Below are 11625 nucleotides of genomic sequence, written 5' to 3'. Positions count from 1 at the left end.
AAGTCATAATGAGTAAATGTTTTGAGTAATGCATTGAAGTATAAGAGTTGTTATTGCTCGTTTGATTGAATTTTTTGTTGAGAGTTACACTTGATATGTGATGATTATGGAATTTAGATTCTAGTTTGATTGCACAGCCGTGAGGTTTGAGCCTATACAGTAATTTTCTTTGTGGAGAGACCTCATTGTGATAAGACTCTAGAACTTGATATGTTTGTCTGTAATACATGCATGATCTGAAATGATAAAGACACTTCTTTCTTGTTAACTACTTGGCCAAATAGCTGACCTTAAAAAATTTTCATTGTTAGCCCCTTTGAGCTTTAGCCTGTCTCTTGTTGAAATTCACCATAAACACTGAACTTATCTCCCTGTCAGTATACCCTGAATAAGATTGAAGCGCTGATAATAGAAATTCAAGGAAAAAGTTCACAGAAGTTAAAGTGATGACAAAAACAAAAGCTGAGACCAAAGAGAAAAAGAACAAAATGAAAAAGTTGCATAGCAACGAAAAAGTATGGAAAGGTCAAGAAGAAGAAAAAGAAAAAGTATGAATAGAAAGAAAAAGACTAAATGAAATTGTGTTTGAGTGTGAACAATTGAAAATAAATAGTTGTGTTTCAATCTCATGTACTGTAAAAAGTAGCCACTTTCCCAGATATTCCTATCCTAGCCTAAGCCAATTTACAACCCTGGAAAGACCTTTGGATCTAATTGTGCATGTTTTACATGTTCCCCATCTTTAGGAACTTGAGAATACGATCAAGCTTATAGTAGTCTTATTGCACTGATGGGTTGAGAGTTTAAACCCATTACACAAGAGTGACGACTGCAGTGATTATCTTGGTAAGGAGTGATTGAGCTAGATTCTAATTCCTTATACAAAAAGTGATTCCTGAAATTCTCAACTTTAAATTCACTCATGCATAGCATTATAACTCTAAATCTCTTTAATGTAGAAAATTGCATTAGTGACATAAATTCTTCTCACAGAGCTTATCATTGCTACCTAATGTTTGATCTTATTTATTGCTGGAGACAACAATATCTAAATCTGGAAATTGTTTGATGTGCCTTCGGCATGTAGATATTTCAGAGTAAAAAGATTAAAGATTTTACAGTAATTCAGTAATAAAGTTATTATTTTTGAGGAATTATTGATAATCCATCTTCAGCCACACTTTCACTCAGATTTTATGGTTTTATAAGAGGAAAGCAGAAAAACAACAGTTTCACGCTAATCGCGTGATAATGACATGAATTTTACGCTACTCGCGCCAAAAAAGGATGTCCACTGATGCTTCACGCTAATGGCGCCAAGTTCATGCTAATGGTGCCAAGTTTGATGCTAGTCACGCCAAGGTAAAAAAGAAGAGCCGGCCATTGCCCTTTCACGCTATTAGCGTGAAATTCACGCTAATAGCGTGAAAATTTTTTAAAGAACTTCACGCTAGTAGCATCATTTTCATGCTAACCGCGCCATAAAAGAGCTGATCCACTATTTCTTCACGCGAATGGCGTGAAAGCCACTCTAGTCGCACCATGTGAAGCCAATGGCCACGCTAGTCGCGCCATGTTCATGATAAATTCCACACTAGTCGCGCCAAGCACTTTGTGCTCTACTGCTTTCCCGTGCGAATCACGTGGAATTGGCGCTGATCGTGTCGGTCTTCGTGATTGCAATTTCGTGATTGCAAGAAGTTATTGAAAACAGAAGGAAAATCAAATCTTTGATAAGATTCTGACCTGATTGGATTGCTGCTTATAAAAAGAAGTCATAAACCAAAGTAAAGAAATAACTTTTGCACGGGGAGAAATTGACGAAGGCAGATCACATAGCAAGTTTCTTCTTCAATTTTCTGGTCATTATTTTCTTTATGAATTCTTTTCTACAAATAGAATTGTCAGACATGAACATGTCTGGCTAGTCTTTTATAATTGTGGTAAGGGTCACAACCCTTGATGTGAACCTCTTGTAGTTTGGTTAATTTTTATATTTAATTATTTCAATTGCATTTATTTTACCTTGTTCTTCATCTTATAATTCTTCTAGAACTGATCACTCTTTTAGGATTGCGAGGGTTAGAGTTTTCAATAGGAATATTGAGATTCTAGTTTCTGACAAAGGGTAAAAAATAACAATTCATGTATGCACTAGGGATAGGCTACATGAATTGCAAACGTGAAAAATTCACTGGATTAAAAAGATTAACTTGAAAAGGAATTTCTAAGGGATTAGGATTCTAATAGGGTTGATAAAGTTAAGATCACTAAGGAATTAGGGCTTAACTAATCAATTAACATATGGTGAATTGTTTGATCAATGGTTAAATTAGATATAAACATTAATCCCTATTGCAAGGTGAGGATCATAAAGGTGTTGGCGTCTTTTACCGCAATACTCTATTAAATATTTTCTCAATTTAATCTTTTATTCTCAAGGTTTTACAATCATCTTTGAATTATTCACAAGTTTTTGAATTGTTCTAAATTTTTACCAATTACAATTATTCTCAAACCAATTTTGTTAATCCAACAAGAAAGGATTAGTTAAAATAATTTCGGTGCCTCAATTCTCGTGGAGACGATACTCTACTTACCCTTTTATTACTCGGAACGATCGGTGCACTTGCCGATTTTTCGCAACATGCCCCTTTGACTCGAGCTCGGTATCACAAGGGTCCACACCACAAATAGAATCCAATGCACTCTCAAATCTGGTCCAATGACCATCATAGTATCAATATACATATTCTAAAATTCCAAGGCAATTAGATATTATTTTCTTTTTCATTTCGAACCTGGAGATCCTTTCTAAGGCATACCATTTAACTTATTTAATTTTAGATGATTATTATCTTGTAAATATATATATATAGCCACAAAATATAAATATATATATTATATATAAATACATTTTATATATATATATATATATATATATATATAGGGATTTATACTTCTTATGCAACATAAGAAGAGCCTTCTTATGCTACACTCACATCATTTTGCGTGTCAATATTTTTAAATTTCTTATTTACCATTTTCCAATGGTGCCCACCTGAGTTTGTGTGTGTTGCAAAAATTCTCATCTTATGTCACATAAGAAGTGTAAACCCCATATATATAAAAGTAGGGATTTATTAATCTCCTTCAATAGAAGATAACTTACCTCATACATAGAAACAAGTTATGTGGGTCCCACTATTTTTTAAAAATAAACAAAAATAAAAAAAGAATGGCACAACTTTTTATGTCTCACTAACATGAGATAGTTGTCTTCTATAAAAGGAGATAATTTAAACCTATAAAAGTATAGGTAACGAAACAAATAACGAAACGAAAGAAACGAAAGCATATTATTACAGTATTACATATTTTTCTTTTTTATATATTGATTGTATTTTGTATTCTGATTGTATTCTGTATTCTGTTAGCAATTTGTATTTTGTTAGCATTGCTTTCTGTTTGGCACCTGTTAGCATTTCTTTCCGGTTTTGTAGCCACGTCACCATGAGTCTGTTACAACAGATTCTCTTAGGTGCTTTTATATTCTGGATCATTTGTACCAATTGCACACTGAATGAAAATATACAAAGTTAGTTTTTCTTCTCTTCCTTTCTGGAAATGCAGAGTGCTTAAACAACTAATATGGTATCAAGAGCTTTTTGATGGCTCGAGGCAACAACCGTCCTCCGCCGACTTCCGACATATCCTCTGGTGCTTCTTCTATGGAGGATACAGCAAGCCCCTACTCCCTCCAGAGCAATGATCACCCTGGTCTTGTCCTTGTGACCCATACCCTTGATGGTACCAATTACAGCTCCTGGAACCGAGCTATGCTTTTGGCTTTTACTGCCAAAAACAAATCAACTTTCATAGACGGATCTCTTCCCCGTCCTTCCAATTCCGATCTCCTATTTCCAGCATGGAATCGGTGCAACTCAATGGTCATCTCTTGGATCCTTAATTCTGTCTCCAAAGCTATTGCAGATAGCTTGGTTTATTTCTCAAATGCCTCTGACGCCTGGGATGATCTACGCACTCGCTTTCAGCAAGCCAACGGACCACGCATCTTCCAACTGAAACAAGATATTTCTTCTCTTCATCAAAGATCTCTTGATGTCAACTCTTATTACACAAAGTTAAAAACCCTCTGTGATGAGCTCCAGGCTTACCTTCCCACTCCATCGTGCACTTGTGGAGGTCTGAGACAAGTTTCTTTTTCACAAGAGCAACATGATGCCCTTCAGTTCCTCATGGGCCTTAATGAGTCCTTCTCCTCTGTGCGAGCTCAGATCCTCTTAATGGATCCTCTTCCATCAATTGCCAAGGTTTTCTCACTTGTTCTTCAAGAAGAGAAGCAACGCCAAATCAACATTCATGTTCCCACCTCCCCTGATACACCCCTCCTCAACTCAATATCCACTTCCCTTAACCGTCCTTCTTCAATTGATTCGAACCCACCGCCGGCCACGGCTGCCGTCACCGCTCCTCGCCGTTCTCGCCCATTTAGTACCTACTGCCACAACCAGGGTCACGTTAGAGACAAGTGCTTTAAGCTCCATGGGTTCCCTCCTGGATACAGGCCCAGGCCAATTTGCCCACCCACTCAGCCCATTCTACCAATGCCTCAGCCCAAGCAAATTCCTCTGTGTTTCCATTCCCTCACCCTCATTCTTCGATCCCTAACTTCCCCAATACCGTGAACCCTAACCCCGCTCCACCACCCTCAGCTGCCATCACACAGTCTCAGTATGCGCATCTTCTATCGCTCATCCACCAACGCTCTGCTGCTCCGGTCACTTCCTCCTTAGCTTCGGTCACTGATTCCTCCCCATCTGTCGCAAGCTTCAATGGTAAGCGTCCTTCTTCTTTTTCCGATTCTTGTTGGATTTTAGATACTGGTGCAACCCACCATGTATCATTTTCTCCTCGTTTTTTTTCTCATTCTTCCATCTTACCTCCTTCCACTGCTTCTATTGTCTCTTTTCCTAATGGTACGTCTGTCCCTGTAACTGGTTCTGCTTCCATAATTTTGTCTCCTTCCTTTACTCTCCAAAATGTTTTATTTTTCCCCTCTTTTTGTTTTAACCTTTTGTCAATTAGCTCCCTGACCCGTGATTCGTCTTTCATCGCTAATTTTTCTTCCTCCCATTGTTTGATACAGGACCCTTACACGGCCAAGACGATTGGGATTGCTAAGCGTCATGAAGGTCTTTATGTCCTTGATACATCCAATTTTTTTCCTGATTCCTGTATTCCCCCACCCCTCTGTCTCTCTGTAAATTCATGCAATTCTGAGCTTTGGCATGCTCGTTTAGGTCACATCTCCTATTCTGTTTTAAATTCAATGAAAGATGTTTTACACACTACATCACTTTTAGATGCGTCTCATACATGTAATGTTTTCCCTTTGGCCAAACAAAAAAGCTTACCATTTATTTTAAATCCCAAATTGTCCTCTTCTTCATTTACACTTATTCACTGTGATATTTGGGGTCCATTTCACCCTTTTTCTGTTGAAGGATCAAAATATTTTCTCACAATTGTTGATGATGCATCTCGCTTCACTTGGACATATTTTTTACGATGCAAATCTGATTTTCGTTCTGCTTTCATTGATTTTTATGCTCTCATTTTAAATCAGTACAATACTGCCATCAAGTCAATAAGATGTGATAATGCTCCTGAGTTTCTTTTATCTGATTTTTACTCTTCCAAGGGTATACAATTATTTCACTCTTGTGTTGATAGACCGCAGCAGAAATCGGTGGTAGAGCGCAAACATCAGCATATTTTAAATGTTGCTCGCGCCTTGCATTTTCAGTCCAATATTCCCCTGGAATATTGGCAAGACAGTGTGTTAACAGCTGTATACCTTATTAACAGAACCCCATCCCCTTTGCTTTCTCATAAATCTCCCTTTGAAATCCTATCTCACAAACCTCCCACCTATGACCACCTTCGCATTTTTGGTTGCCTATGCTATGGTTCCACCCTACCCAAACACAGACACAAATTTTCCCCTAGGGTTGTACCTGCTGTATTTTTAGGATATCCACCTGGCTATAAGGGATACAAACTCCTTGACATTGCCTCAAATCGAACTTTTATCTCAAGAGATGTCAACTTCATTGAAAACATTTTTCCTTTCAAAAATTCATCCTCTCCACTTACCCCACTGCCTATATCAACTCCAACCATTCCTCCCAACCCCATTCCTGTTTCTTCTAGACCATTCCTGTTTCTTCTAGACCATCCAGAACTAAAAAGCCTCCTAGCCACTTAGATACTTACATCTGTTCCTCTTCCACAGCCCATCATCTTTCTGCTTCTTTTTCTTATTCAAAGCTTTCCCCTACACATACTGCCTTTGTTAATTCCCTGCATAATCATTTTGAACCTACATCCTATGGTGAAGCCTCCCAGCTCCCTGAATGGCAATCTGCCATGCAAGATGAATTATTGGCTTTACAAAATAAGAGGACCTGGACAGTTGTCTCTCTTCCTCCTGGAAAATCCCCAATTGGTTGTAAATGGGTATATAAGGTCAAGTACAATTATGATGGTTCTGTTGAAAGGTTCAAAGCCCGTTTGGTTGCCAAGGGGTTTACACAACAAGAGGGAGTTGATTTTTCTTACACTTTTTCACCTGTAGCCAAGCTTACTTCAGTTCGGGTGATCCTTGCTCTTGCTGCACTCAAAAATTGGCATCTAATTCAGTTAGATGTCAATAACGCTTTTTTACATGGAGAGCTCTTTGAAGAGGTATATATGACTATACCCCCTGTTTATCATGGTAAGGGGGAGTCTCTTCCCAATGCTGTTTGCCATTTACACTAGTCACTGTATGGTCTCAAACAAGCATCTAGGCAGTGGTTTGCCAAATTTTCTTCTACTTTGCTCTCTCTTGGGTTCAAACAGTCCCCATCTGATTATTCCTTATTTGTGAAGCATTCAGACTCTTCTTTCACTGCCATGCTAGTTTATGTCGATGACATACTTGTTGTTTCTAATAATTTTCATGAAGTGCAGCACTTTACATCTCTATTGGACAGCAAGTTTAGGCTTAAAAATCTCGGTCCAGCCAAATATTTTTTGGGTTTGGAGGTTGCTCGTTCCTCCAAGGGTATCTCCCTATGCCAACACCATTATGCACTACAAATTTTAAAGGATTCAGGCCTCTCTGGTTGCAAACCAAAATCCACCCCATTGGAAGTTAAATCGAAGCTGTCAAATCATGATGGGGATCTTCTACCTGATCCCACTATTTTTAGAAGATTCATTGGAAGGTTACTCTACTTAACCATCACTAGCTGCTCATCGGATTCTGGCTTATGTCAAAGCCACACTTGGTCAGGGGTTATTTTTTCCCTGTTCTTCAATTGTTCAACTAAAGCTTTTTTGCGATTCTGACTGGGCTTCCTGCTTGGATAACAGACGTTCTGTTTCTGGCTTCTGCGTTTTTCTTGGCAATTCTCTAATATCCTGGAAATCGAAGAAGCAACATACTGTTTCTCATAGCTCTGCAGAAGCTGAGTATCGTTCCATGGCTCATGCCTCTTGTGAAATCCTATGGCTACTTAATCTTCTCAAAGATCTTGGTTTTTTGCACCCTTCTGTTGCACACATGTTTTGTGACAATCAATCTGCCATACATATTGCTGCAAACCCAGTTTTCCATGAGCGTACAAAGCACATTGAGATTGATTGTCACCTTGTCCGCGATTGCATTGTTCGTGGCACACTCAATACTTTTCATGTTCAATCCTATCATCAACTAGCAGATCTCCTCACAAAAGCTTTGCATCCATCACAGTTTTCCAATCTTCTCTGCAAGATGGGGATTATCAACATCTACTCCCCATCTTGAGAGGGAGTATTACAGTATTACATATTTTTCTTTTTTGTATACTGATTGTATTTTGTTTTCTGATTGTATTCTGTATTCTGTTAGCATTTGTTAGCATTGCTTTCTGTTTGGCACCTGTTAGCATTTCTTTCCGGTTTTGTAGCCACGTCACCATGAGTCTGTTACAACAGATTCTCTTAGGTGCTTTTATATTCTGGATCATTTGTACCAATTGCACACTGAATGAAAATATACAAAGTTAGTTTTTCTTCTTTTCCTTTCTGGAAATGCAGAGTGCTTAAATAACTAATACATATACTTAGGCATGCTACTTTTCTCAGGCTCGACTCCTTGGGTTCAAATATATATATACTTTTGTCAGGGCATGTTTGGTGCATAGTATAGGATAATGTTTGATAGTATAAGACCTGATAGTATAAAACTTGATTGTATAAGACCTGATAGTATAAGACTTGATTGTATAAGACCTGATTAAATTTTAATACTATCTAGCGTTTGGTATGATATTGTATAAGATAATATCCTCCAATATTTTAAAAATTAATATATTAAAAAAATTTATTTTAATATATAAATATTGAAATGATATATTAGTTCTTGGGAATTGTACTTGTAATCAATATTAATACATCAACCCCTTATCAGGCCTAATCCACCACTCTTAGGCCGGATTAAGTTATACATCATTTTGATGTATAAAGGGGTCTTGCTGTATAAGCTTATACTATACGATGGTCACACCAAACAACTGAAAATGTCATAACGTATAGTATAAGCTTATATTATCAGGCCTTATACACCACACCAAATAGGCCCTCAGGCTCGACTCCTTGGGTTCAAATATATATATATATATATATATATATATATATATATGGGGAGGGATATTTTGACTCCAGAGTAAGACTTACAAGTTTTACTCCTCATCTCAACCGTTGATTTCCGTCCATCTAACGGTTATCTATACCAATTAATTAATTATTAATTTTTAATAAATAATACCCGTTAGATGAACGGAAATCAATGGTTGAGATGAGGAGTAAGACTTGTAAGTCTTACTCTAGAGTCAAAAGATCCCTCCCCTATATATATATATGGAAAAAGTGTGTGTCATTTTAAAGATGTAAAGTTGTGTTATTTTAAGAAAGAAAAAGAGATAGATAAAGGAGGAGAGAGAGTTGACAAAAAAAATAAAGGTGTGGGTTACACCTCTTTGTGAGAGTGAAATGATATAAGTTGTGTCATTTAAAAAGATAAACATTTTTCCATATATATATATATATATATATATATAAGACAACTTCGACCAGTGGACGCAGAAAATAGATCTACAATGACTAACAGTGACCGATTTCATCATGTAAAAAGGTTCAGAATTTTATTTTAAAATCACGCAAACCAATAAATTTAAGTGACAAAACAAATGGCCATTGTACAGAAGAACAGTTAGCGCACAGTGATTTCAAAAATGATATTGTAACAGTAACACATAACAAGGGGTATAACCCATTTATGGATTTACAAAGGGATATTTAAATTCACTTTGGATCCTTTTGAGAATAGAAAAATTAAAGTTTGAGAGGTTAAGAGAGCACCCAAATCCTTCAACAATGGGTTCCTCTTCAACAAGACTAGAATTTTAATGGTTGGGTGGTGTTTCAATGGAGGAGAGAAGAAAAATGAAAACATTGGAGGAGAAGCCTAAGACTCCAAGAAACTCTCAAGGGAAGCCACACCCAGCCGCTGGATTTTAAAAAAAAAAAACCTAGGATTTTGTGCAAAAGTTGTATTTATAGACTCAAAATAATCACACAGTATTAACAATAATAGCTACGCTTAGCATTTTAATCTCAAACCTTAGATTCTGAACCTAGCCATTTTTCTAGGATTTATCATATTTTTATATTATTTTTTGCAGCACCTTTTCGGTACACGCTTTTACATAGCCAGTATCATTTCTAGCACCAGTTCTCATTATTTTAACTTGAAACTTGAAATCACAGTCGTACATATTATTCTAGGAATATTCATACATTTATTATAATTTTCCGAGATACTTCATCGGTACGCACTTATACTGTGGAGCAGAATCGATATCTGCACTTTTCGTCCGAAAAGCGACTTTAACATTATTAATTACTTTCTACAATTTTTCAAGCCTTCTCATAATTATTAGGGTCAATTATGAAATTATCTCATTAAAGTCATAATTATTTAATTAAATTCCTTAATTATCGGTGCGGGTTCTTACAACAGTCTCTGCAATCCCTCTCTTTCGGATGTTGATTCGATTTATTCATGTACCCCCGTCATTGGAAGCCTGCCAGAAGCCGCTCCTTGTCCATGTCCTTTTGCACCGACGATCACTCCCCGCCCTCGTCAGTGTGCCTGGGATGTTACACACACCGCCGAGATGGAGCACATCAACACGATGAAGGAGATTAGAGGACGTCCTCTTTATCTGCAAAATGTGTTTTATCACACATATCCTCATAGGGAATTTTATTCCAAATTTTTTGCTCACAATCCAAATCAATGGAAAAAATAAATACCACAGGTAAAGAATGATTTTTTTTATCCAGTCCTTAGTGTAAAACTCAAATACTAGGGATTTTTTTATCTAGGAATTTCTTACATATCTTCATATCAAACATGGTAAAAAACTATTACTAACCCCATTTATCCATCATTCCAATCAAAAAACCCATACTAAACACCCCCTTAGGGAGTGGAAACTTACCACAAAAGAACACCCAACCAAAGAATGAGTGTCTCCTAAGCTCCTATAGAAGGAATTGCCCTTAAATTCTTCTAATCTTCAAGATTTTTGAATTCTTGGGAGAGAAGGATCTCTCCTCCAAGCTTCCCACTCAAAACTAAGCTAGGATTTGTAAAGAGGAGATGATTCACTACATTTTTGGCTTTGGAACGGATGATTTTCGTTGAGGAATAAGGAAACTAGGATTTGGGCTTCCAAAATGGATTCTCCTTTTCTCTCTCTTGCTTGTTGGTGGAAGAAGAAGAAGAAATGGGGTGGTTGTAATATTTTATGACTAAACATAATTAAGTTATTTTCACAGGATAAAAACTTATCTATCTAGTCACCTCCATTCACTTTCAAACTTTACCTAATGGACTAAAATATTTTTACAATCATATTTTTACTTTTATTTTACATTCTGAATAATTTTGCCTATACATATTTTTACCCTAAAAATTCTACTAACTGCACTTTTAACTCAAAAATGACTCTACTTTATTTATTTAAGCATTTTACTTAATTCAACCCAACATTGTACGATTAAATATTTAATCCACTCTATTTTCTAATTAAATAGGTTAAGAATATTATAAATTATCTAAAAAATATTGCAACCAATTATTTTTCAAAAAAAAAAAAAGATTTATTAATTTAAGCTCTATTAATCTCAAAAAATATTATGTAAAAACTAGATTCATGTGCAAGGAACAAATATCGTAGCTTAGTATTTCGTAATTCCTATGGAGCACTTCAATACAAATATAAATAAGAATTAGTGTGGCTAATCAAGAAAACAAGATCTACTACTTCCACCCAAAATGAACAGCAAACAGGTAATAATAATAACATAAGAAAAAAACAAATAGTTTGACGCCACGAAATTCAACCAGTGAACCAAATCAAAGCAACCTATGCAGCAAGTGTAACGCCAACTGGTGAAGGTGAAGACCTGGGAATTATTTATTGTGAACTTCTCAAACTACTCGCG

This window comes from Gastrolobium bilobum, unplaced genomic scaffold, assembly GCF_033153095.1.
Source record: "Gastrolobium bilobum isolate Gb01-03AN ecotype WA unplaced genomic scaffold, APGP_CSIRO_Gbil_v1 utg55762, whole genome shotgun sequence".
In the NCBI taxonomy this organism is placed as follows: domain Eukaryota; kingdom Viridiplantae; phylum Streptophyta; class Magnoliopsida; order Fabales; family Fabaceae; genus Gastrolobium; species Gastrolobium bilobum.
This window is presented reverse-complemented; position numbering follows the sequence as displayed.